Raw genomic sequence first — 26,899 nt, forward strand, 5'->3', positions numbered from 1 at the left:
GCACTATCTTCGCCCGGGACCCCCAACTTTGACACGCCGGGAGAAGTGATTGCGATGCCCAAATCCATGCACGGAGTGATGTGGACATAGAGCAACTTCCCTAGCACAAGTCCGTGTGGTCCATTCTCTGATGGGGTCTCGGGTCCTCCACTTCTAACTGTCCGGCGAATCCGGGTTCTCGAAAAAGATGCACGATCGTGCCAAATGGCAAAAATTTCCAACAAGGGCCCAAACGGTGCCGACGAGGCATGAAATTCGAATCATGCAAGGACAAATGTGTGGCAAGCAATCCGGATCTTTCTTGTTGTGTTCAGATGCGATTCGGACTCATTTCGGATATCCGAAACTCTGTTATGGCGATTTTGGCAGCATCTTCGCCTCGGGACCCAATTTTGATGTGCTGGGAGAATTGATTGTGATGTCCAAATCCATGCACGGAGTGATGTGGACATAGAGCAACTTCCCTAGCACAAGTCCGTGTGGTTCGTTCTCTGATGGGGTCCCGTATCCTCAACTTCTAACCGTCCGAATCCGGGTTAACAAAAAAGATGCACGAGCGTGCCAAATGGCAGAAATTTCCAACGGTAGCCCAAACTGCACCGAAGAGGCATGAAATTCAAATCATGCATGGACAAATGTGTGGCAAGCAACCCCGATCTTTCTTGTTGTGTTCAGATACGATTCGGACTCATTTCGGATCCGAAATGGCGATTTTGCACTATCTTCGTCGTCGGGACCCAACTTTGACGCGCCGAGAGAAGTGATTGCGATGTCCAAAGCTATGCACGGAGTTATGTGGACATAGAGAAACTTCCCTAGCACAAGTCCGTGTGGTTCGTTCTCTGATGGGGTCTCGGATCCTCAACTTCTAACTGTCCGAATCCGGGTTCTCAAAAAAGATGCATGAGCGTACCAAATGGCAGAAATTTCCAACCGTGGCACAAACCACGCCGAAAAGGCATGAAATTCGAATCATGCATGGACAAATGTGTGGCAAACAACCCGGATCTTTTTTGTTGTGTTCAAATGCGATTCAGACTCATTTCGGATCCGAAACTCTGTTATGTCGATTTTGCACTATCTTGGCCGGGACCCAACTTTGATGCGCATAGAGAACTGATTGTGATGCCCAAATCCATGCACGGAGTGATGTGGACATAGAGCAACTTCCCTAGCACAAGTCCGTGTGGTCCATTCTCTGATGGGGTCCCGGATCCTCAACTTATAACTGTCCGAATCCTGGTTCTCAAAAAAGATGCACACGAGCGTGCCAAATGGCGAAAATTTCCAATAGGGGCCCAAACCGTGCCGAAGAGGCATGAAATTTGAATCATGCAAGGACAAATGTGTGCCAAGCAACTCGGATCTTTCTTGTTGTGTTCAGATGCGATTCGGACTCATTTCGGATCCAAAACTCTATTATGGCGATTTTGGCAGCATCTTCACCCCGGGACCCAACTTTGATGCGTTGGGAGAATTGATTGTGATGTCCAAATCCATGCACGGATGATGTGGAGATAGAGCAACTTCCCTAGCACAAGTCCATGTGGTCCGTTCTCTAATGGGGTCTCAGATTCTCCTCTTCTAACTGTCCGAATCTGGGTTCTCGAAAAAGATGCACGAGCATGCCAAATGGCAAAAATTTCCAGCCGTGGCCCAAACCGTGCCGAAGAGGCATGAAATTCAAATCATGCATGGACAAATGTGTGACAAGCAACCCCGATCTTTCTTGTTGTGTTCAGATGCGATTCGGACTCATTTCGGATCCGAAACTCTGTTATGTCGATTTTGCACTATCTTCGCCGTCGGGACCCAACTTTGACCCGCTGGAAGAATTGATTGTGATGTCCAAATCCATGCACGGAGTGATGTGGACATAGAGCAACTTCCCTAGCACAATTTTGTGTGGTCCGTTCTCTGATGGCATCCCGGATCCTCAACTTCTAACTATCCGAATCCGGGTTCTCGAAAAAGATGCACGAGCATGCCAAATGGCAGAAATTTTCAATCGTGGCCCAAACGGCCCCGAAGAGGTATGAAATTCAAATCATGCATGGACAAATGTGTGGCAAGCAACCCAGATCTTTTTTGTTGTGTTCAGATGCGATTCGGACTCATTTCGGATTCGAAACTCTATAATGGCGATTTTGCACTATCTTCGCCGGGACCCAACTTTGACGCATCGGGAGAAGTGATTGCGATGCCCAAATCCATGCACGGAGTGATGTGGACATAGAGCAACTTCCCTAGCACAAGTCTGTGTGGTCTGTTCTCTGATGGGGTCCTGGATGCTCAACTTCTAACTGTCCGAATCCGGGTTCTTGAAAAAGATGCACGAGCGTGTCAAATGGCGAAAATTTCCAACCGTGGCACAAACCGCACCAAAGAGGCATGAAATTCGAATCATGCATGGAAAAATGTGTGGCAAGCAACCCAGATCTTTCTTGTTGTGTTCAGATGCGATTCAGACTCATTTCGGATCCGAAACTCTATTATGTTGATTTTGCACTATCTTCGCCAGGACCCAACTTTGACGTGCTAGGAGAAGTGATTGCGATGCCCAAATCCATGCACAGAGTGATGTGGACATAGAGAAACTTCACTAGCACAATTGCGTGTGGTTCGTTCTCTGATGAGGTCTTGGATCCTCAACTTCTAACTGTTCGAATCTGGGTTCTCGAAAAAGATGCACGAGCGTGATAAATGGCAGAAATTTCCAACCGTGACCCAAACAGCACCTAAGAGGCATGAAAATCGAATCATGCATGGACAAATGTGTTGCAAGCAACCCGAATCTTTCTTGTTGTGTTTAGATGCGATTCGGACTCATTTCGGATCCGAAACTCTGTTATGGCGATTTTGCACTATCTTGGCCGGGACCAAACTTTGATGCGTAGGGAGAACTGATTGCGATGCCCAAATGCTTGCACGGAGTGATGTGGACATAGAGAAAATTCCCTAGCACAAGTTCGTGTGGTCCATTCTTTGATGGGGTCCCGGATCCTCAACTTCTAACTGTCCGAATCCTGGTTCTCGAAAAAGATGCACGAGCGTGCCAAATGGCAGAAATTTCCAGCCGTGGCCCAAACGGTGCCGAAGAGGCATGAAATTCGAATCATGCATGCACAAATGTGTGGAAAGCAACGCGGATCTTTCTTGTTGTGTTTAGATGCGATTCGGATTTATTTCGGACCCGAAACTCTGTTATGGCGATTTTGCACTATCTTCGCCGGGACCCAACTTTGACGCGCTGGGAGAAGTGATTGCGATGCCCAAATCCATGCACGGAGTGATGTGAACATAGAGCAACTTCCCTAGCACAAGTCCGTGTGGTCCATTCTCTGATGGGGTCCCAAATCCTCAACGTCTAACTATCCGAATCCGGGTTCTCGAAAAAGATGAACGAGCGTGCCAAATGGCGAAAATTTCCAACCGTGGCCCAAACGGCGTCGAAGAGGCATGAAATTCGAATCATGCATGGAAAAATGTGTGGCAAGCAACCTGGATCTAGCTGTGTACCATGCAAATCAACAAAACCAATTACTCTAAGAAGAGACCTACTTCACATGACGAGAACCAAGGAGCTACAATCTAGCTCTACCATGTGGTGGAGCTAGAATGCATTGATCTAGCTGTGTACCATGCAGATCAACAAAATCGATTACTCCAAGAAGAGATCTACTTCACATGACAAGAACCAAGAAGCTAGATTTGCATTTGATCTAGCTCTACCATGTGGTAGAGCTGTATCCAACCTAGACCACATCGTAGAGCTAGACTGCTTTGAGGACTAGCTCTACCATGTGGTGGAGCTAGAACTGCATTTGAGGTCTAGCTCTACCATGTGGTAGAGTTAGAATGCATTGATCTAGCTGTGTACCATGCAAATCAACAAAACAAATTACTCCAAGAAGAGACCATGACGAGAACCAAGGAGATAAACAAGTGTGTTGAATGGCGCTGGGACCCAACTTTGACGCGCTGGGAGAACTGATTGTTTGTGATGCCTAAATCTGTGCACGGAGTGATGTGGACATTGACAACTGGCACCCTTCACCTACCTTGGGCCATCATCTACCTTGGAACTTTTTGTATGAGCCTTTATGTATCATTTTGAGAATCATGGATTTTGACTAAGTAGCAATTTTGACTAAGCAGCAATGTAGACTCTTTCTCTCTTTGTATGAGCCTTTATGTATCATTTTGAGAATCATGGATTTTGACTAAGCAGCAATGGAGACTCTTTCTCTCTTTGTTTTTTTCTTTGTGTTTTGTTCCTTTTTCCTGTTTCTTTTTTTTGGTTTCTCTGTTAGGTCATTTCCCCATTAACACCTTGGCGACCCACGATAGAGAAACCCATAACCCCTTTGGGAGATGAAGCTCTACTTTCTCCAAAATCTTAAGTAGATTATCCTCCCCACAGCTTCCTTCTCCATTGCTTCTTGCACCAGTAGCTCTGCTTCTGCATCCAATGTGTTTGTGGCCTCATTTAGCAGAAATTACTTGAGATCGCTCTCTCTGGCTATTGCTATACTTGCTTTTGGCCACCTGATAAATTCACCCTCTCACCCACTACACTCTCATTGCCTGACAGATTTGATATGAACCTATGACCATTTGCTAGCTCTATAAATTGGTTGTACTTGACAGAAATCATAGGCTGGCCGGCTGACCGGCATGTACTAGCCAATAAGATGGTTAGTCGGGTTCAGTGCGCCCTGGTTCTTGGCGGTGTCCTTGATGCATTCCTTAGTATTAGTGAAGGCAACATAAGTGGGGATAGTGCAGCTAGCCCATGATACCGCACACTGACATAGGAGTAGGTAGTCCTCAGGTCATTACCGATGAGGAGGTGCTACACCAGCGCTTGACCACCTCACATGCTCGTGAATCGGCTACGTCTACAAAGCCTTCCCGACCAATGAGTAAGCACCACTTCTCAATCCCAGATCACCCAAGGTCAACCATACCAAGGGCAAAGTTCGTTGATGCTATCTACAAACCATATGATAGGAAAAGTTTCAAAGATGATGTGGCTGCCACGTTCAGATTCACTTGAGAAAATCTTTTCCTCGAGAGTATTAAGGCTTTGAGAGACATAGCCTAGCCTTTTTCATCAAGTGCCAGCCTCTATTCATGCCGCTTCATTGAAAACTCATGATGTTCCAGATGCATTCCTTCACAAGGACTAAGCATACCACGCAAGACCTGATCCTCACAAGGTCATTCCACCATAGATTGCCCATACCTGTGTGACCCATGTTCCAAGAAAGAAACATGCACCAAATTTTGTAGGCCGGATTTATGCAAGAAGTTGTACTAGATTGTGAAGAACTACGAGATTGCATCTGACTATGACGAAATGGAGGAAGTACAAGAGGAGTTGGAAGTATTTTCAGATTTTCTCGATAAGGCAGAGCATTGGCATGCAGGTCATGATGGTAAAAGCAACAAATCTTGCTCCAACATTCGTTGCATTCGAATGTTTCAAGAAGTAGTGGATGCCTTGAGTGACAAGTATGAACATGAATTTGAGTTTGATGAAAGTGAGAATGAACTGGATTACCCCATGGATATGGGTATGTAATTTGCCAAGAATCCTAGCGGATATGGTAGGGATCTAGCCTACATCCTTGCACACAGAAAAGCTCTATGTGATCTCCATTCCATAGAGCTAAGTTCATCACATGCTCCCCAAGAGCATGTAAATCCATGTGTTGTTGTTCCGAATGGCAGTGGTCTTGGCACTTTTGAGGATGCTCGAATAATTGACCTGGAAAGGTTGCATCACGCAACCATGGATGAGGTACAAGGTGAGGTAGTGGAGGAGTTGTGTGGCCGAGGGATCCTGGGAACACCCTCCCATGTGCACAACCCTCCGATAGGTATGCCAGAGAGCATGGTGGATGATGTCTCAGATGCTGAGATACATGACAAGAGCAGTCAGGTTGTGGAGGAGTAGTGTGGATGCAAGAGCCCACAGAATGTCACAGATGATCCGTATTTTTAGCCATGATGATGGGATGGTTGGGATGAGGGATGAGGGAGCACGAAGGTCGGAAGAGCCAGGTGATGCCCTAAGATGCCTCCAGCACTTCATCATTTCCCTCATGGGGTAGACAGTCAGGATGATCTGGTATCAGCTGATGAGAAGTTTCTCCGCAGATGTGGGTTCCTTACAGCAACACAAGATGGGGGTGATAAACTATTAGTATGGAATGTAGTTCCCCAGAATGCTCTGATCCTTAGATATGTTGATTGAAGGGCTCAACAAGGCAGCATCAAATTACTTGAAACAAGTACAAAGTGAGAGAATGCATCTAAACACGGACACGATTTGTTGCACTCTGCCAACTTGTGGTAACATAGGAGCCCTAGCTAGGGCAAGAAAGTGCATGCAAGGATTGTCAAAGAGGGGCTATAACAAGATCCTATCATGGACAATGTTTTGCTCGATATGTTTCCCAAGTGGGCATGGCTTGCAACAAAACCAAGAGTGTTTGACACACTGCCAATTCATTGTGTCGTCTCATGGACTCAACTTATTACTGGGTATGCTGATTACAATCGGGGTGACAAAGCACTGATTTGTTTGAACATGTTGCTATTGGATGGCATGCTTTGGGATGTAGTCATGATTGCTTGCAGCTTGTGGGTAGCATTGGAGCTATCGACAGAGGCCGTCAAATACCCAGATCTAGCTGTGTACCATGCAGATCAACATAAATGTGTGGCAAGCAACCCGGATATAGCTGTGTACCATGCAGATTAACAAAACCAATTACTCTAAGAAGAGACCTACTTCACATGACAAGAACCAAGGAGCTACAATTGCATCCGATCTAGCTCTACCATGTGGTGGAGCTAGAATGCATCGATCTAGCAGTGTACCATGCAGATCAACAAAATAAATTACTCCAAGAAGAGATCTACTTCACATGACAAGAACCAAGAAGCTAAAATTTCATTTGATCTAGCTCTACCACATGGTAAAGCTGTATCCAACCTAGACCACATCGTAGAGCTAGACTGCTTTGAGGTCTAGCTCTACCATGTGGTGGAGCTAGAATTGCATTTGAGGTCTAGCTCTACCATGTGGTAGAGCTAGAATGCATTGATCTAGCTTACGAGAACCAAGGAGATAAACAAGTGTGTTGAATGGCGCTGGGACCCAACTTTGATGCGCTGGGAGAAGTGAATGTGATGCCCAAATCTGTGCACGGAGTGATGTGGACATAGAGCAACTTCCCTAGCACAAGTCCATGTGGTCCGTTCTCTGGTGGGGTCCCAAATCCTCAACTTCTAACTGTCCGAATCCGGGTTCTCGAAAAAGATGCACAAGCATGCCAAATGGCAGAATTATTTACATACTTTTATTTACTCTGATGCATGTGTTATCGATTATGCATAGAGGGCTCTCATGCACATAGATCTAGGATATATCTACGCAAGGTGTGAGAGCTCTCATGCATAGAGAGTTTTCATGCATTGTAAGAGATCTTACATAAAGCTCTCAAGCGTGGATCTCAGCCATGAGAGATCCATGCATATAGATCTCATAAATATAGAGCTATCATTATGTGATTCATTGTGAGAGCTCCCATGCATATAGATCGCAAATCTCATGCATAGAGAGCTCTCATGCATATAGATCAGTTATTATCAAGTGCGAGTCATTGTGAGATCTCCTATGCATAGAGGGCTGTCATGCATATATATCTCATACATGAGAGCTCTTATGCATATCAATGAGCTCTCATGCATATAGAGTTGTCATACATGAGATCTTATGCATGGAGCTCTCTTGTATTCTAAGAGGTCTCATGCATGAGATCCCTCTTGCATTGTAAGAGCTCTCATGCATTAATAGCTCTCATATGGATAGATCTCTCATATCATGCACGAGAGCTATAGAGATCTTGGTCTTGCACTAGAGCTCTCATGCAAAGAGCTAGGTCTTACATTAAGAGCTCTCATACATAGAGCTCCCATGCATAGAGCTTGCTCTTGCATTAGAGACCTCATTCATAGATCTAGGTCTTACATTAAGATCTCAGAGACTCATACATAGAGCTCGCATGCACAGAGCTATATCTTGCATTATTTTAAGAGTTCCCATGGATAGATCTCATGTATAGAGTGAAAGAGCTCTCATGCATAGAGCTAGGTCTTGCATTCAAAGCTCTCATACATAGATCTCACATGCATAGAGTTATATCTTGCATTATTATGAGAGCTCTCTTACATACATCTCATGCTAGAGCTATATCTTGCACTATTATAAGAGCTCCCATGGATAGATCTCATGTATAGAGTGAAAGAGCTCTCATGCATAGAGCTAAGTCTTGCATTAAGAGCTCTCATACATAGAGATCGCATGCATAGAGTTAGATCTTGCATTAATTATTATAAGAGCTCGCATACATAGAGCTATATCTTGCATTATTATAAGAGCTCCCATGGATAGATCTCATGTAAAAAGTGAAAGAGCTCTCATGCATAGAGCTAGGTCTTGCAATAGGAGCTACATCTTGCATTATTATGAGAGCTCTCTTGCATAGATCTCATGCTTAGAGTGTAAGAGCAGGAAAGTACAATTTCAAGCAAGGAGAGAGGGGAGAAGCAATGCTATGAAGAAGGTGGAGAGGGGAGAAGCAATGCTATGAAGAAGGTGGAGAGGGGTCTTTTGTGCATGCTCTAGGATAGAACCTTGAAAGGCCTAGTAGGTACGAGTAGGTGATTTTTGACTCTTCAAGTCAAGATAGAGGTACGATACTAGATGGATGGTTTGTCATTTCAAGTCATCTTGCACTAGTTTAAGTCATTTCAACTCCAACTCCACCATGTGGTAGAGCTAGAATGCATTTCTCCAGCTCTAGCATGTGGTAGAGCATTCAAATTATCCCGCCCAATTTTAAATTCAAATTTTTCTGCCCTTTTAGAATTTAAAATGGTCTTGGTCTTTTTCAAATTTTCCTTGATGTCCATGTCGCTTGTGTAATACAAACCTCCTTTCCCATCTTGTCATTGACAACTAGAACTTGGATATCACCGCATCCATTATCAAATTCAACAATACAACAAGGTACACATATTTTTGTCTCATATTAAATCATTATCTATGATTAGATTTAAAGTTTTGAACTTGACAAATAAAATTCAGATCATACACATTGACATAGAGTAGAAAATAAAAGCATGCAAGAATTCAAAAAACTAGGAATGGTTGAAGAGAAAAAACCTGAAACAGATTTGGGTTGGACTTCTTAGCAAATTGAATGATGATTTTGGCTTGATACGGCCCCGGGGGAGATTCTGAAGGTATTGAAACTGATACGGGCAGTAGTGAAAAGCTGGTAGAGAGTAGAAGCAGGAAATATTAGAGAGCAGAAGCAGCAGAAATCTACACAGCTCCGGCAAACACTGTAACAGGGACCCCTACAGCAAAGGCAGGAACATCCGTCAAAGAATTTATGACATGAAAGCTTCGGAGAGCATCGTGGAAGGATTCAAGGCGTCGATGAGAACAGACCCCTCCACCATACATGAAAACCAGGTCCTGCTGTCAAACTGTGGGGAGGCGCAATGACATGGCTATATTGTTGCGCACTGCACGCTTGCTGTGCATACCTCTCACTACTGTTGCTGCCTATAAGCTAAGCTTGGCTAAGCTTAGCATTTACCTTGGCTGCGAGTGCACCTGAATCAACAAAAAAAGAGAGAGCGGGGAGCCCCATGACAAAATCAATCAGCCGCGTGCACGCCAGAGCACCCAACGAACCTGAATTCTGTTTGCTCTCTTCTCCCCTCTCAGATCTGGTCCCCAAAAATCAACCGCGTGCACACCTGAATTGCCCAAGGAACATGCGCCACAGAGAGAGTCTGATGCGGATAAGGTTCAACTTGCGTTTTGCGCCACAAAGAGACGCCCGTCTCGTCGGGTTAAGGTGGGTTAAGGTTTAAAATTTAATAGGCTTATAGATATATTATTAATATAAATAGGCTTAAAGATATATATAAATTTAATCCTATTTATATAAATAAATAGGCTTAAATTTATATATAAGATTGTTTATATAAATAGGCTTATAGATATATTTAAATTTAAAGTTTATAATTAATAGGCTTATAGGTTTGTTTATATAAATAGGCTTAAAGATATATATAAATAGGATTATAATAGGTTTAATAGGCTAACTATAGTAACTTAAAGATATATAAATAGGCTTATAGGTTTAATAGATTAACTATAGTAACTAAAGGTTTGATTATATAAATAGACTTAAAGATATATATAAATTAGCTTATTAATAGGTTTAATAGGTTCACTATAGTAACTTAATTTAGTCTATTTATAGTTTATAATTATACTATATATATCTTATTTATAAACTTTTTATAGCTATATAAATCAAACCTATTTATATATAAACCTATATAATTTAAAGTTTATAAATTATAACCTATAGTGACTTAAATTATGTACATTAACCTATATATTAACCTACAACTATAACTATATAACTTATAGTAACTTAAATTATATTAATATTTATAACTATATAGCTTATTATAGTAACTTGTAGTTAATAAAAGCTTATTTTAATGCTACTATATTATAGCTTATTTAATAGTAAGCTTATAAGTTTGATTATAGCTTTTATTATAGGTTAAAGTATATGTATAAATTCAAGGGGATTTTGGTACAAAGATAGGGCAAGGAAATGTATCCATACTAGTGGAGGAATGTTTAAAAGATGTGGACCAGGTCCTACCTTTTCCTACAATGGATACTTCATCTCTCTAAGACTCATTATGGAGTGCCGTTCGATGGCCAAAGATTATTTGCAATCTACTATCATGAATGGCAACTTAATTTGATCAAACGAAAGCTATAGCAGTGATGAAGAAGGGGATCATTCTGATCATCCAGTTTACAGATGCAATTCCTATAACATTGTCAAGCCTTGAATTTGAAACATTGATTCCTACCATAGATTGTTAGGTATCAAGGACTAGGGAAAATCAATTCACACACAAACCATGATTACATAAACACTTCAAAATCTATTGCATTGAATGAGAGACTACAAGTTTATATAGATTTTTAGGACTAATGGATTCTGACCTTTTTTCTAGATCCTTGGTTCTCATCATGTGAAGTAGGTCTCTTCTTGGAGTAATTTGTTTTATTGATCTGCATTAGCTCCACCACATGGTAGAGCTAGACCTCAAATAATTACAGCTTTACGATGTGGTCTAGGTAGAATACAGCTCTACCACGTGGTAGAGCAAGATCAAATGCAATTCTAGCTCCTTGGTTCTTGTTGACATGTGAAGTAGGTCTCTTCTTGGAGTAATTGTTTTTGTTGATCTGCATGGTACACAGTTAGATCGATACATTCTAGCTCCACCACATGGTAGAGCTAGACCTTAAATGCAATTCTAGCTCCACCACATGGTAGAGCTAGACCTCAAAGTATTTGAGCCAGCTCTACCACGTGGTAGAGCTGTACTATTCTACCTAGACAACATCGTAGAACTTTAAGGTCTAGCTCTACCATGTGGTGGAGTTAGAATGCATCAATCTAGTTGTACCATAAACCATGTTGTAGACCTAGAATGCCTAGAGGTCTAGCTCTACCTTATGGGGGTGGAGCTAGAATATATTGAACTAGCTCTACTATCTGGTAACTATATCATGTGGTGGAGCTAGAATGCATCAATGTAACTATATCATGTAACGGAGCTAGAATTCATTGATCTAGCTCTACCATGTGGTAGAGCTATATCAAAATAATCTATCTAGACACCATGGTATCGCTAGAATGCTTTAAAGTCTAACTCCACCAAATTAGTCTTCAATGGGTTCTATCTCTACCATATGATAGAGCTAGTTCTAGCTCGGCCACATGGTAGAGCTATACTTCATGGTAGAGTCTGATGTAGGTTCCAAACTAAAAAAAATTGCTTGCTAGATTTGATTACTAGTTTAACAAGTCCAACATGATTATGTGTAGGATGGATTTCCAATCTGGAGGGAGGGTCTACATGATGTTGAACAATGATTCTGTTGGTATTGGGTGCGTGTGTAGAATTGATCCAAATTCCACTTGTAGTGGAACAAAGATTGGTCAAGGAAATGTGTCATTACTTGTGGAGGAATGCTTGAAGGATGTGGAACTACCATTCCCTACAATGGATACCATTTATCTAAAAAATGCATTATGGAGTAATGTTCGTTGGCCAAAAATGCTTTTAAGGCCTTTCACAAGGGAGCTGGAATTTGGAGAGTGGAGTGAAAGATGCAGTGATGCAGATCAAGAAGAGCCTGTCGAACCTCCAATTGTAGATGCAATACCGCGATAACATCTCCAGAACTTGACATGCAAATCCGACAATCTTGGAAGAATGAGATGGTTCTTCTAAAGGATGAGAGCATGATGCAAACTATCAATCAAGGGACTATCTTATATGTGTTTCCATTTGAATGTGTCAACTTTCAACAACTTCGTGATGATTGTGTGGGTGTGGCTATTGAAAGTGCAAATGAATTTCAAACTATGCCCGCAAGTGGATAGTATCACCCTTATTAAATGGCCTATTAAACAGCTGACAATGCTGGATGATGGGATCCCATTGCAACGCTATGTTCCGCTTAATGGCATGCATGTTAAACATGCTGATGTATGTAATGAGGATAATGATGGAGATGTAACTAATGAGGTTATTGTTGCCCAAACCTCTGCAAAAAGACGCTACACTTTCATAAATAGGATTCCAAAGCAGAGACCACAACCAGCTTCTGTCTTATATATGTCACGTGAATCAGGTCAAAGGATTTCATCCATTGATTGTTGTGCAAAAAAATGTTGTCAGCTAATCAATCGTGATGTACTAATGAGGATATGACAAGACTTTTGGGGACAATCTCACGAGTCTCGGATCAATAGTTATCAAGAATTGGGTAAAGAGGCAATGTGAATCGATAGTAGTTGGTGTGGCCAAAGAAGGTTTCACAAAAAGTTCCTACTGATTTGAGGAGGATCCAGGTAATGGGTGTACCATGGGCTATGCTTAGTCCCCCCATACAAAACTAACATGAGTACTTTTGGCATTGTTTGTACCATGAATATACTGTTAAAGGAGGTATTGCAATTCATTTTAAGATAAATGTAGAGGTAATTTGTTGGTAAGTTTTCTTGGTAAATTTTTAGGTTATTTACTTAATTGTTTGTGTGATTCAAATTAATTTTGGCATTTTCTCTATGTTTTACAATTTCTTAAGATTTTTTGGCTCCACATAGGCATTGATACATGTGTGCTTCATATAGGATTAGAATGAGGAGTTGTTTTGTGTAACTCCTCTGACTCCTTTTATGTTTCTTGCTAACTCCTATGCTCAAGTGGAAGATACAAAACTGTAAAAGTCCTAAGGGTGTTTTTTATGTGTCTTTAATAATAAAACTAAATTCCTTTACCAAAGAAATTATGCAGATCCATTTCTACAAAGAGCTTGTGTCCCTACTCAGTTATCGGTTAAGCTCTTAGACATGGAAAAATTTACAAGTTAATATTATAACCTTTTTTTAAATTATTCTTTGTGAAGGAAATAGTGCTATCTGGTACATACATGAGTATAAGGTATAGTGTTATGATAATAAGTATATTCTTGATGTATCTATGTTTATTTTGACTTTTTGGACATGATCCTTAGCAGTCTTGGGTGTTTTTTTAAAGCTTGATGGGGTGGTAGGCTTTAAGAGTCCATTTTGTATTGATGTGTTCTTTTTGGCTACTAAAATCCTGTTAACTAGGAGCCTATGGGAGATGGTTGTAATGAGAACTATTTATATAGCTTTTTTGAGGTCCAGTTTGAAGAAGATGTGGCATCTATTGACCAAGATTGGTTGAATATCATGATTGTTTGATTGTAGAGCTCTTTGTATTTCAAAATATAAAATTCTTATGGTAGATAGGTGGCTCAACGTCCTAGCATTGGTTTATTGCATTGGGGCAAAGTTGCATTAGTCTCACTGCCGAGCCGACTAGGTGGTCTGGAACCACATAACTGTCGAGTCTAGACCAAACACTAACACCATGTTTCTCTTGTGTGTGCTTCATTTGGTATAGTTGCCTTATTTTTAGCTAATGGGAATATAGCTCACTCTTGATGTAGGATAGCATTAGAACTAAATGCCACTAGCACTTGTAATATAAAGGTCAACAATCAGCTTAGAGGTCTTGAGATTAGGTAGATTGATAATTTGGGATGAGGCACCGATGACACATCAATATGTTTTTGAAGACTTATATAGAATGCTATAAGACATAATGTCTAATGTGACAAGCTCTTTGGTGGAAAGGTCCTGCTTCTTAGTGGGGATTTTAGATAATTTTTTCTAGTTGTTTAGAAGGGAGGAAGAGAGGACATTGTCAGTTTCTTCAACATTATGGCATTGAAAAATTTGGAGAGAGACCAAAGTGTTAAAGCTTATGTAGAACATGTGTGTTCTTTAGAACACAAGTAAATTGATGAAGCGTGAATTTGCAAGGTGGATCCTAGACATTGGTAATGGGATTTTACATAGTCAAATAGAAGAAGAAGGTGTTGTGTCAAGCCCTCCCAAAATGCTTCTTCACACAGGGTCTACACAACAACTCATTAAATGGGTGTACACAGGGCTTTTAAAAGAAATGGAGACTATGCAAGTTTTCTTAAAGAGCATGCGCTATGCACCTCGAATGTTGAGGTTGATGCTATTAATAACATTTCTCTAAGTGCAATGCCTATAGAGAACAAGGAATTCTTGAGTGTGGATTCTGTGCCCAGAGATGGTGAGGTTAACTTTTTGTATACAAAAGAATATCTTAATAGCTTGAATCTAGGCGCGGTGGTTATCCTGCTCGTGAATTGGTTTTGAAAGAAAAATCTTCTAAGAATTTGTATTCATTAGGGGAAGGTTGAGGTCTATGGGGGCCCTTTAAGCTGCCATATTATGTTTTTAAGTACTTTTGCTTAAGGACTCTAAGCATACTTTCACTAGGCCTAACAAGGGGATCTTTATGCAATCATTATTTGAATTTCTATTTTTTCAAATATATATTTGCTTGAGCTAAAATGGGGGTAACTTTTTGGTTTCCCCAAAAATTCAAAATGGCTGAAAAGCCTTCCCTCCTCTCTTCCCTCCTCTCTTCCCTCCACTTTTAGGTCCCCCCACTTTCTCTCTCTACATTCTCTCTCTAAGATGCCCTTATCTATCTAACACTCTCTTTCTCTTCCCCTTTCTCACATTTGGGTGTGCCATGGCTCTGCATCTCTAATTAGTAAGCTTCCATAACCTCTGCACTTCCAAATGCAGATATCTCACACTCTCTCATCCTCCATGCCTCATCTTTTTATCATTTTCTGCTCTCTCTCTCTCTCTCTCTCTCTCTCTCTCATGTCTTTCCCCCATTGAAGTGCAGAAAATCCCTCTGTCAACCTCCACCATAGCTTCAGAGCTTACCATTTTCCATTCTTGCATTGTTTACCATACATATCCCCTACTTTCATCTGCAATCTACATCTCTCTCTCTCTCTCTACTGTATTATGCTGCAAAACCTCAATCTACCATTTTCTTTGCCTCTTGCCATCTTCCTTGTCCTTTCTCCTATTACCTAATCAGAAGATCTATGATCTTCTAATATCTTTTACAGCAAAACTTCATTGCACTCTCCTCAGAATACCCTATCCTCACTCTTGCATTGTGTTCTACAAGAAGCTCTTTTCAGCATTGCCTAACCCTAAAGAAAATGCCACTTGAAGATATATCTAACAGAGCACCAAAGTTCAGGTTACATGTAGATTTGGCTGTTGAGTATGCTACCATCCGCCGCCGCAGCACAAAATCAAGTGGTGTGACCAATGTGCCATTGGGTACTCTTCGATCACAAGGGCGAAAATGTATTGACCTCTAGACGAATGGTTTCATATACCCTATTGACCCGCTCACCAATGCTCCACCTCATTTTGTTAATATCACTACATTTCTTAGTTATGTAGGTGATGGAGCTAATGGTCTATTTGGCTATTGTAGGAGGCTTTCTTTTGTTGCAGCTGAGGAATCGCATTCAAGACTGCATTTTTGAGGCTTATGGCTTGAGTTGCAGCAGCAACACAAGAAGGACATTGATAGGCTTGAAGAAGTGGTGAACAACTTGAAAACTCAGAATCAGGAGCTCCAGAAGAACAACTTGTTGCTTAAGCAGGCCTTTGATATTGAACGGAACAATATGAATGCAGCCAAACAGGATGCACGAAATAAGCAACGACACCTTGCAAGCCTGAAGAAGCTTCCAGTAGGCTTTCGACAATGGAAAAGAAAGCGTTGGTCCCTAAAAACCTTGGCAACCCTAAGTGGAGCAAGAAAACGACGTGTACGAGCAACAAGGTAACTTCTATTCTTGCCATTGTTTTGCAGGCCATTCTATTTTGTGAAACATATTGATGTTATTTTGTATTTATGTTCCATGTAGAGATATTGCTGGGGATATGATGGGATATGAAGGTGCTGAGGAATGTAGAGTAGGCATATTGAAACATATTAAGTTATCAAGCATATATAAGCTGCTAGAAGATTCCACATGCAAAATATCTAAGCAAATCCGAAACAAAATTTCTGGAGAGCTGCAAAATATGGTAAGTCCCATACAGATTATGGATGCATGTGATAGTGCTGGTGTCAGTAGGAAGGGATATGAAGCCATTTACAGGGTGTTTACACTAGGTCATCGTGCTAAAGGACTTCTTCGACCCATGCTACCAACTCCATATAGTGTAACCATGGCAAGAAAAAGTGCAAACTCAAAAATTGCAAACATGTTAGGTGGCTACCGTCATGTGGAGGATGCTCTGCCTATATGTACTACAAAGGTATTTGAATACAACAAGTACAACAATGTCTTTATTGATTTAAGGACCCTTCAAAGAGCTATGATTTCTTATTATGGTCTAAGCATTGAGGAGTGCCAAGGTCAGGCTGTGTTTGTGTTAAAGCTTGATGAGTGTCAAATTGTAAAAGGACGAAAATTAGAAAGAGTCAGCCTAACACTTATGAAGAGGGCTATCAAAGGAAATCTGGAACAGGATGATAATCTTCTTGACTGTAGTGCACAAGCCTCAAATTCCAACAAGGGAAGTCAATCTCAGGGAAAAGATTACTATGGAGGAGTGCAATCAGAAAAGAATATATGGTAGTTGTCAGCATTTGAGCTTCCATAGGAGACGAATGATACATTGCGATGGTACCTTACCCGAACAGGCATCCCAAATGTCATATCATTGCAATCAAAAGAAGAAACTTTGCATGTGGAAGATGTAGGAACATTTACAGTTGAGTGGCACATGGCCGGTGATTTAAAGACATTGAAGTGTATGCTGGGATGCAAGCTAGGAGAAAATACTTTTTTTCCATGTATTTATTGCTGCCATTCAAAATCAGAGTATATTGATCGTGGCAAAGCTTCAGGCAAGGTTGCAGCCACCAAGACGACCAAATCTCATGCAAAGGGCAAGAAAAATGTACAACCACCTTCAATGAGTACAACGCAAAACAAAGATCTAAAGAAACCTATGCAGTGGGTTAATGGCATCATGAATTGTAATACCAATTGTCCGCCTAATCGTGATCAAGAAGATATCTCATGGAGCCCTATATTAGAGATTCCACTTTCCCGTGTTCATATTTGCACGCTTCATGCTAGGTTACGCATAATGGACAAATTACTGAAGTTACATATCAATTATGCATGGAATATGGAGCCTGAACATCTTCGCAACAACGAATGCATCAGTAAGCTGGAAGATGTCCTTTCAAGCATGGGGCTTCATGGTGGTGCTGTAAAGTTAACTAACGATACTAAAAAGTTAAGATCGGGTCAAGATAATCCAAACAAAATATGCATGGGTGGGTCCAAAGCAAGACACCTTCTCTCAAATTACGAGGGGTACAATAGTCACACAAAATATGAATTATGGAAGGCCATTTGTGAATGCACCACTTATCGTGGGAATAATGCAGAGATTGGTCTCTCAAGCGGGCAAGGCTATGGGAGTCACTTGACAAAATGATTCAATTGCTAGAAAAGGCTCCACTTGTTTACTGAGGAGATTGCAAACTTAAAGACTGCAATACATACATTTACTCAGCAAATGGTTGATGCATGGGGAGAAACACATATCACCCACTATATGGTATTTACCTTTCTATCTATTTACTGATATTAATCGCCAAATAGTAAAATTTTGATATGATCTTTGTTGCAGCACATTATATTTGCCCACGCACAGTTTTTTCTCGAGGAATATGGTCCAATGGCAATTTGGAGCACCCAAGGAATGGAGCGCTCTCATTATCAAGCTAAGGCAGCATACTTTAAGAACACGCGACATGGTGGAGGTGGTAAGGAAAAAAGTAATGCCTTGCAAGAGATGTTTAATTGGTTTTATCGCAGTTTGGGAGGTCGACGCCGACAAAAACTAAAAGGGCAGGTGTCATTACTACGAAGGGTTGTAAAAAATGTCAATCTGCAAACGAGCAATTGCATGGCGAGCATCAAGTGCCATGCATGGGATGCGTGAGTGGTTCGCTACGCGGAGGCGTATGGGTCGAAAATGGGTTCCATATTAAAAAAAATTGTAGCCTTTTTTAAGTTAAAGCTTTTTTTTTTAATTTCTAGAGATTTTTTTTATTAATAAGTTTTTTTCAAAAACTATATAAACCTGTAAAAGTGAGTTTTAAAATTACATTTTCACGTTCATTCACTCGTGTAAGTCAATGGTTGGATGGCTAGAACTAAGCACACTACACGCAAAACTGAGAACCCAAACGTACCGTCTGGTGCACACGATTTGATACAGGCAGTCGCCCTATGGCACAGGCATTTCAACAAGTGCAAAAACGTATCAAAAAGAAGCATACAAGCATGGACAGAGAGGTAGAGACTCGACAGGAAGATGTACAGCCGGATGTGTTTTCAATCAGGACTGGACAATATTGAGGATGTCTCCAAGCAGCCTGGAGACACCGGCTCATTTAGAGCCACGCGTACACCATTCCCCCGACCTCTCTCAAAGGCTGAGCAGCAGGAGCGTGTGTTGGAAGAGCAACAACGCCAGATTGATGAGGAGGCGCATAGAAGAAGAGAGCAACAGCAAGCCCTACTCCCTCAGCAGCTAGAAGAGGAGCTAAGGGTCGCATTTGAGGAAGACCAGGAAGCACTTCTGTGTATTGAGCAAGAGCAGTATCAATAGGCTGCTGACTTCTATGAAGCAGAGGAAATAAGCCGTCGTGAAGAGTAGGATAGGCTCTTAGCACAAACACTACATGAGGAACTTGAGAGGCGTCAGCCCCAGTCTCCACCTAAAAAACAAAGAATAAATATTCGTGTCAAGAGAAAGAAGGAACGTGCAAACAGGCAGCAAGAGGTGGAGATGGAAGAGGAGGATCGACGACAAGTAGAGGAGCAAAGGGAGAGGGAAAGACGGGAACAAAGAATTCAAGAAGCACGCAGATTAAAACAAGAAAAGAAGAAGGCAGAAGCAAGTAAAAGAAGACTAAATCTAGATCCAGCTGAGCAAGAAAGGCGAAAAAAATTTAGAAATGATAGACAACCATGGGAAGAGAGGTCGCATCCACCACCACCCCCTGTAGCCAACAAGAAGAGAAGATGGAAACCGGGGGCCGTGGCTCTGCAAGAAATCAGAAATTACCAAAAGAGCACAGACCCCATCATGGTGAAGGCCCCTTTTGCAAGAGTTGTAAAAGAAGTCATCGACAAGTACAGTGACAGGGTCACTCGGGTACAGAATACGGCACTGGAGGCCCTCCAAGAGGCGTCAGAAACAATTTTGGTCTCTCTGTTTCAAGATTCGGTGCTGTGCCATGCTCACATCAAAAGGGTGACCCTAAAGCCTGTTCACATGGTACTTGCACTACGTTTACATCAAGATAAAGCGCTCCATAAGGAAGGATTTATAGGATAGGATTAAGCTTTTAGGCGACGGCCTTTGTGCCTTTTGTAATCTCGAACATTGTAATACATTTTTTTGAATCTATAAGATATTGTCAATGACTCGTTAACCAACGTATTCATTTGTTTCAACCGTGTTATAAAAGCAGACATTTCATTTCTTGTACTCTTGTTTGAATGGGTAAAACTGTTGATCATGTATTAAGAGCCTTAGTTAAACAGGAACAAAATTTATATTATTGATAAGGTGATTGTGAAACATTATCTTGTTATACGTGGTATTGTTGTTGGCATTGAACAAAGAAACATAGTGCAGAAACAAAATTAAATTGAATTTATTTTAGGTCCAAAAAAAAGGCTTAAAGCTCAATAAGGCCTTAGAAAAGCTCAGGGACAAAAAAAAAGGTATTTGGGGCTCAAAATCACCTGGTGAAGTCTGGCATTAGATAGAACATTTTTAAAAAAAGCAACAGTTTTTCTTTTTTTTTGATGTTTCTAGGCAGAGTAATCATCACAAAAAGTGCACACAATGCATTAATGTGTGAAAAATGATCAAATGATGCCTGTGCACTACGGCGCGAATTTAAGCCTGTCCTGAACTTTGAAAGGCATAAATTCACGCCGTAGCGCACAGGCTTGTTTTTTTCTTTTTTGTACTCTTTCTAGCATTATGTGCACTTTTTTGATGAAAATATGCTTACAAACATCAAAAAACATAAAAAATTTTGATTTTTAAAAAATTGTTCAGATTTTGTACTGCCAGATTTCAGCTGAATGTTAAGTGACATTCAAAGAACAAATATTTGATCATTATCAATGAAATTTCCTACACATTCACATGCCTGCCAAAAGTTTATAGGGCACAGTGTTGACACAACAAATAAACAAGAGAAATGGTTCAGAATTCTTAAAAACATTACAATTAAAAAAGTATACATTTTGTATTGATTTCGTAGAAAGAAAATTACAAGTTCCTGATTTCGTAGAAAGAAAATTACAAGTTCTTGAGAAGATTTCTGAGAGCTTCTTTAGCTTCGTCACTCTGCGTGGCTTTCTCACCTAGGCTATTAGCTATAATAATAGGATTGGTTACACCTTTGGAGATTGATGTAGCACAATGGCTTAGCACATGGCCGGTGTAGTTGCCTGCAAATGTATACATAGCTGCCTCCCTGCTAATAAGTATACATTTGTTTGCATTATTTGCTAGCCCATCTTCGGTGAGAACCCCACTTAGAGCTTTACACTTGAGATCTGCTTGTGCCTCCTCAGAGTACTCTAAATGGATTACTCGAATAAATGATGGAGAGAGGCTAGGAAGGTAATGAATCATGGAGGTGTCTCGTCCATCAGATTGCACACGAACTCCATCTCCATGTGCAGCAAACTTGTCAAAAATATAAGCTTTCTACAAGAGAAAAAGATCAGGTGTTAGTAATAACTCACTTATAAATATAAAGGCACGACTTTGATTTAACCCCACCTCAATGTCATCATCACATTGGCTAATGCGTGGGTTGCATATGTCTATACTGCTTCCACGCTGATCAACTGATGTATCTACATGCAAGCGCTTATGTGGTTGAAATGCTTCTTGAGGGACACTTTCATACTCTATTGCTACATTTTCTATAGCAACAAGAGCATTGGAAGCAATTTCCTCAATTGTACGTTCTGTATCATAACCTTGGAATGCTAGCGCTTTGGTAAGATCATGGTCATCAAAATCAATCTGTACACCTGCAGTCTGTTGCTCAAGTGTGTCTTCTTTGCAGAAACCAGACCCAATTGCTAATATGCTTAGGGCCTTATCCTCCCTTAACCCCAAGGATTTGCAAATGTCATCAAGGAAAAGAAATTCCTTTTTATCCATGATGATGGGATTCAAAGTGGTTACATCCAACTCAGGGATCTCTTCCACAATTTCATCCCCTTCGAGGTCACGATGAGGCTCTTCATCCTCAGTTGACCCTTGTTGGAGAAGCACCAAGGCCATGGACGCTTCAGCTTCTTCTGAGAAAATCTCTTCCACCTCGCCTTTGGATTCCTTCACAAGAGCTACTTCTTTACTCACTGCCTTTCCCTTCTTTTTTTCTGTATCCCTGGCTTCTTGCAAAAATAGTGATAACGTCATATCCCATGAAAGGAAGGTGGTGCCTACATTACCAACCTGCAATTCATAAACGGTGTCATCATCTTCGACCCTGTATCCCTGGCTTCTTGCAAAAACAGTGATAACGTCATATCCCATGAAAGGAAGGTGGTGCCTACATTACCAACCTGCAATTCATAAACGGTGTCATCATCTTCGACCCTGTAATTGCTAGATGTAAGCCCTTTCAAAAATCGGTTGAGCCTGAATCGGAACGACTTGTCACCATGGTACAGATGCCTGATTAAGTCCACTGGAACCCATTTAGTGGTGGACTCAGGCAATTACACGACATATTGTGCCACTACATCATTCGTGTACTAGACCTGCTCTTGAAAAGCCTCTGCGTGAAGGTCTATAGTTTTCTGCATAACAATCACCCCCTCAAAAATGGTGATGTTCTGACGTGCACCTACTGAGAGCCCAATTTTCTCAAGCTTTGCGCGTAGCGAGTTAGAGCTTGAAGCCATGGCGGGATATTGAAGGGAAATAGAAACTGCAAGATCTTAAGAATGAAATGAGCTTTATAGAGCAAAACCTATTCTTATTAAAGCATTCCACTATAACATTTAATAAATTTATAAAACATACTTAAAATTTTTAAAATTAACAAAATTAAAATCCAAATTGCAGTGAAATACAGAGGACATTGGGGCTATGGTGCAATCAATAATTTTGTATTCAAAAGTACACCGCTACAATAAAAATCACTCAAAATGTTACCGAAGTCTGCAACTTAATAGTCTTTCAAGCTAAGGAACCTAGGGGGCTCCAATGACACACAGAGTGTATGTTTCTCTGACCTGTAACGCATGGGTCGATTAGAAACAACAAACACTGGTTCCTTACATTAAAGGACATGACAATACGATCTCTCAACTGAGCAAAATTCCAATCATCATTAACTACCACTGTATGCTCCTCTCCTGGGTGAACTTCAATATGAAGTTCTACCTCCTCCCTAGCATAGAGATCAGAGCCCAAAGCTTCCCATTCACCATGCGAGCATTTCCACCTTCTAATAGGGTACACCATAGTTAGATTTTGCTTGCCTATCTGATACCTGCATCTTACCATTGACATTACCGCTGAGCACTTTATTACATCGCCCTGATGTTCTGCCACCTTGGTGGTCCAATCGCCTTTTAGAAATGTATCTAGAGCTTCAAAGGCCCCATCTTTGCTTATCCACATTGTTGGGGTGCGATGGAACTTTCCTGCTTTGAAAATAGCAATAAACATGTAAAGGCATGAAAAGAGATAGCACTTATAATGTAGGATCCATATGCAGCCTTTAGGCTTGACTGAATGTCATGGAAAATCCTGCGCTGAAAGCTCTCCATTGTGGTGGGGTGTGGAATGGGCCATTCCAGGCTATTTAGTGCAGGAGGAGAAATTGGCTCAAGTGCTCCAAACCTTCCCCTCTATGGCACAACATATGTTGCAGCAATGAAAAATACTCCTCTATTTGCAAGTTTGGAACTTGTTTCCCAGCATACATAAGTCTACCTAGATCAACATGACATGCTTCGAAGGTCCCTGTAAAACATTCTAGAGGCTGCCATTCCACACATGTTGAAGGGAAAACATCTACATACAATAGAATACATTGGAGTTCTTGATATTCACATAGTCTTCATGCAAGCATTTCTCTAAAGCAAAGAAACATAACAAGTTCTGAAACTTACAGTTAGTTGGGAACCGTGGTGAGTTCTCATCTTCAAGATGTATTTGGCTTGAGGTGTAAACATGTTGCACCTTTGGAAGCCGCTTTCCATCCTTGTTGCAAACTTTGAATTCTAAGATCCTTCCTTTCCAGTGATGGCTTGTGGAAGCCATGTGCCTTCGAGGAACCTTGTGTGCACCCCTCAAACTGGGCTGCATTGTTATCCACATGAACCGCTTAAAAACGGTAGGAATCCAATAACCTTCATCATCCTGTACTTTGGAAATAGCCATGGACTCAATAGTGGATGATGGCCTGCGTACACACTGTGTACACATTGAAGAGCCATAGATGGCCCAAATGAAAAAAAAGTGAATGTTAAGAATATGGCAAAAAAGCAAATACCTGCTCAGAGAGAGAGAGAGAGAGAGAGAGCTAGCTAAATCTTCAAAGAAGTTTTCTCCAAATCCATACACACACACACACACACACACACACACACACATGCACACACACACACAGAAAGCTAAACCTTCAAAAGAAAGCAAATGAGAGATTGCATTAGGTGCCTGCATGCAGAGAGAGAGAGAGAGAGAGAGAGAGAGAGAGTCTCATAATAGAGCTTCCTCTAAAGAGAGAGAGAAGGGCTGATAGCAGAGCTTCCTCTGAGTAGCTGGTAGCAAAGAGCCTTCCTCAAAAGAAAGCTAATGAGAGATTGCATTAGGTGCCTGCTTGCAGAGAGAGCGAGAGAGAGAGAGAGAGAGAGAGAGAGAGAGAGAGTCTGATAATAACAGAGCTTCCTCTAGAGAGAGAGAGAGAGGCTGATAACAGAGATTTCTCTGAGTAGGTGGTAGCAAAGAGCTTTCCTCAAGTTGGAGATGAAGATAGGGCTGCAAGTGAGGATGTAGTGAGTGGTAGATGGGGAAAGTGGGTTAGTCTAAAAGGGAGGAGAGAGAAACACGTCCCAACTTTTGGAGGGAAGAGAGAAGTGAGGGGGGATAACTTTTTGAAACTTTTCCTTTAAAAAAATATTTTAAAAAAAAGATATTGAAGATTTTCTTTGCTGGCAGATCTGAAAAAGGTAAGATTCTACCTTTGACCACAAGATTTAGGTTCTTAATCAACCCAACATTTTTGTACACATGTAATTTTCCTATTGGCCTTCACACTAATCATCTCCTTAATCTCATGGCAGCTTAAAGGGCCCCCATAGACCTTAACCTTCCCCTAATGTAAGAAAAGGATTGTGTAATGGGATGAGATTAATATGTAAGCACTTCCACTCTAAGGTTATAGAAGTAGAAATAATTACACGTACAAATATCGGGGATAGGGTTTTCATCCCTAGAATAACTTTTATACCACAAGTACTTTACAATGTCATTTTGATATGAGACAAAGGTAATTTCTTAGCTTGCATTTGCCTGAATCCATCAATAAATCACAGGGACAAACACTATCTATTCTAGGGTTATCCTTGATGATTTCTCTATTCAGCCACCATGGACAATTATATGTGGCTTTCTCATCAGTGAGATCATGAGATGCTGTGAAACTATTTATTTCAAAAATTGGGTTGTATATATAAACTAGGATAGCCCTTGTTTTCTGTGCTCAATTATTAGTTGACCTCAATGTGATGGCAAGTCTTGCAGGTACATATTCTAATATTTTGTTTGCTAGTTATTCTTTACAAAGAAGAGGGTGTCGTTTGGTTCATGCATAAGTGAGTATAAGGGATATTCTTTTATAACAGGTTCATTAATGATGTGCATATGTTTATATTAAAACTCCCTATATGTGATTTGTTCATCCATTAGAGACTTCAATTGGAGAATACATTTTGCTTGTGTTTTATAAGGTAGATCTTCATAGGGTTACAGCCTCCTTGTAGTTCGAATTGCATCATGGTGTCTTACCCATATGCTTGTCCATAAAGTACGTCGTTTATTGACCAGGGTATGTTAAATTTTATGATTGTATAATTGTAAATCTCTTTTATCTCAAAAATCCAAAGTTTTTAATGGGATTTATGTATTACCTAGGTACAAGTCATCTTATAAATAGAGCTGATAGTTTTGAGTATAGGCATCGTTCTCTTGCAACATGCACAACAAATAGAGATTAGACTTCGTGGTGGTATTTCTCTCTCATGAAAGGCAAGGTGAGCCTAGAAGCTAATGAGAGGACAAGCAAACCTATTCAATCCTAGCATGTAAGGATCCAATACCATACATGCAAGATAAAATAGAGAAGAGAAGAGCTCATAAGTATTTGTAAGGGAATGAATGTGTATTACTTAGTGTCAAAATTGACAACGTGACTAGTTTTCACACAAGGCTGGCTAAATAAAAAATGCTCTGACCACTATTACTAGTATTAAGCAAGTATGTACATGAAGTCCTTAGACTTTCCTTGATATATGTTCAAGTCAAGAGCTTGCCTTAGCCTTGATGAATCAAGTGTCATTGGCTCTTAACTTTGAGCCGCAAATGCAGCTTCCCATTATGGATACACTAGCTCTCTTTCCCAACGGGTCCTTACTCTCTTTTCACACTAGAATGCTTCTTGCAAAAAAGGTAGGGGAAAAAAAAGAAGCTATTGTAAGGAGAAAACCTATAATCAAACCTATCTAGCATGCATCCATCGAGAAAGCAAGATTCAAAAGCATACAAGAAAGAAAGAAGAGAAAAGAAGGAGACCTCACAAGTAAACTATTGCTATAAGGCAATGATTATCCATTGCTTATGTTGTAAAAAATGACTTATATACAAGTGACTAGTTTTCACACCATGTTGGTTAAAGTAAAAAATAGTCCAGCTTTGATTACTAATCTTAAGTAACTATTATGTACACTAAGTCCACATACTTTTCCTATTTGACATTAAGCATAGAGTAAAGCCACCAGCACTGTCTTACAAAAGATAAGTGCCCATTTGTATAGGTAAGATGGCAAAGCACCTTACGGTAGGTCAACGGGTGAAACCATGCTAACCAATGGAGTGGTTAACAACATAGCTTATGATAAGGTCACTTTATGTATTCCAGTTCCGTACACAAACGTTCA

General features: G+C 40.7%; 1 long non-coding RNA gene across 1 annotated transcript; it reads right to left on the reverse strand.

Moving 5' to 3' along the window:
* Positions 1–9,270: 9,270 nt before the first annotated feature.
* Positions 9,271–9,908, reverse strand: LOC147609890 (uncharacterized). Its single transcript, XR_015264141.1, has 3 exons — positions 9,782–9,908; positions 9,533–9,688; positions 9,271–9,353 (listed from the first exon to the last, which is right to left on the reverse strand). It is a non-coding gene; the product is annotated as an uncharacterized LOC147609890 (long non-coding RNA).
* Positions 9,909–26,899: the final 16,991 nt, after the last annotated feature.

This window comes from Cibotium barometz, chromosome 50, assembly GCF_041138505.1.
Source record: "Cibotium barometz isolate CiBa-2024 chromosome 50, ASM4113850v1, whole genome shotgun sequence".
NCBI lineage: Eukaryota > Viridiplantae > Streptophyta > Polypodiopsida > Cyatheales > Cibotiaceae > Cibotium > Cibotium barometz.